The sequence below is a fragment of the Penaeus japonicus genome, unplaced genomic scaffold (genome assembly GCF_977035675.1).
Source record: "Penaeus japonicus unplaced genomic scaffold, GWHDUDI00000001_assembly GWHDUDI00000021, whole genome shotgun sequence".
In the NCBI taxonomy this organism is placed as follows: Eukaryota; Metazoa; Arthropoda; class Malacostraca; order Decapoda; family Penaeidae; genus Penaeus; species Penaeus japonicus.
In genome coordinates, this window is record NW_028234423.1 from 25,675,110 (window position 1) to 25,677,176 (window position 2,067).

Below are 2,067 nucleotides of genomic sequence, written 5' to 3' on the forward strand. Positions count from 1 at the left end.
TCCACCAACTCCCATGACACCATACACACACACAACACGACACACACACAACACAGCACACTCACACACACTCTCTCACTCACCCACACACACTCCACCCCCCCACACACACAACAACACACACTCTCACACACTCCTCACACACACACACACACACACACACACACTCACTGCACTCATTCGTCTCTCACACCCTACTACCCCCACGCAACAACAACCATCCCACACTCTTCGCTGAAGCCAATAAACAATTGCCAATACCGACGCAATCCCCCGACACATGCAAGAAACCATGCAATATTTGCCAAGCATAGACACACCGCAGCAAGCCAGTGTCGGGGGGGGGGCAAAACGCAAACTACTCCCCACAAAGAGCCAGTCAAAGATAAACACGTCATAGCTTTTTGTGTTGTCCCAATCAACAGAAAAGAAATACAGGACAAATAAGCGAACCTGGAAATACGGCAGAGAGCGAGCAGGAGGGGGAAGAGCGGGGTGGGGCTAGAGAGCGAGAGAGAGACGAGAGAGATAGAGAGAGAGCGCGAGGAGAGAGAGCGCTAGAGAGATAGAGAGCGAGAGAAGCGCGAGCGAGAGAGAGGAGCGGGAGAGAGAGAGAGAGAGAGAGAGAGAGAGTGAGAGTAAGAGGGAGAAGTAGCGAGAGAGAGGGAAAGAGAGAGAGAAGTGGGGAGTGGATTTTTTTTTTTATCTTATGTGGCTTAAAGGATGATTTAAGAAACCAACTCTAAAGTTAGTTAAGAAATCAAGAAAAATAAATTAGAACAATTACTCAATAAAACCTACAAAGGCACACAGAAAACAAGTCGTCTATAATTAGATGAATAATAAACGAATAGATAATGAGATCTTCTCCATACAGACGTCATACCAAGTCATGTTACTGATCATGAACTTATTACAGATGACGTAGAATATAAAGTAAACAAAGCGACCACCGGTTACAAACCTTTTCGAGACTTTAATCACTATGAACCCAAGTCATTCAGCGACTAATTAACATCTAAAGAACCAACTCTCTTAATATTTTATCGACAGACAATGTAGATAACCCCGGTAACCAACTCGTACGAAGTGATAAAAATCAGCATAGATGCTTTGCTCGGGGCGGGGGTTTGTTTTAGAGAGTAGGGCACGTCCCCCTCTCCATGGATAAATGACGATATCACGAGCCATTGCCGATAGAAATACATCGCAACAAGAGCTGAAGGAAACAGAATTTGAGCCCGCTCTGCACATCTACGTCAGAAAAAAAATGTTTAAATCATTAATTCAAGCGACAAGGCTAATTATTTAAATAAACTTTTGCTGAACATAAAAAAACAACTCTCGTAAAACATGTAAATTGTTATAACATTAGTGCCTACCGAGAAACACACAGATAAATACACAAATCCTACATCATAACACCGACCATTTAATAACGATGTTTTCAGACCACAACCATAGACCTAAAGAAACTATATCCAAATCTCAAAACAACTATGTAAAACAAGCAACGTATTGCTTTGAGCATTATTAAGGACAGTCCTACCCGTGATCCACGTTTCTATATAGCGATCATCATTAATTGTAATACCAATTTTTCAAATCCGGGAAAATAGACGACGTGGTAATTAATCATTACAATGACTCCACACTATCTAAGGTTCCTTGGAAAAAGCAATAGCAAATCAATTGATGAATTTCCTTGGAGATCTATAACCTATAACTTACTATATAAAACTCATCATGGGTTTAGAAATCGATATCCACCGAACAGCATTGTTACAGATTGCTGACCAAACATATATCCTATCAAAATGGGCAACAAGAGCGTAAACTGCTCACTTTGAGCGATCTTTCCTAAAAATTTTGACCGAGCGTCGCAATGCGATCGTACCGCTTTTCATACTGTAACATATAGCCCAACATATTAAGAAACCATAAATTGATAGCCATTTGGTTTGATAGCTCCGAGCACAAGAACCAATCGGAGTGCATAAAAATTGTCAACGAGAGTATAAAGGAATTATTGGTCAAGCACAATAACTATCTATTTCAACAAATGAA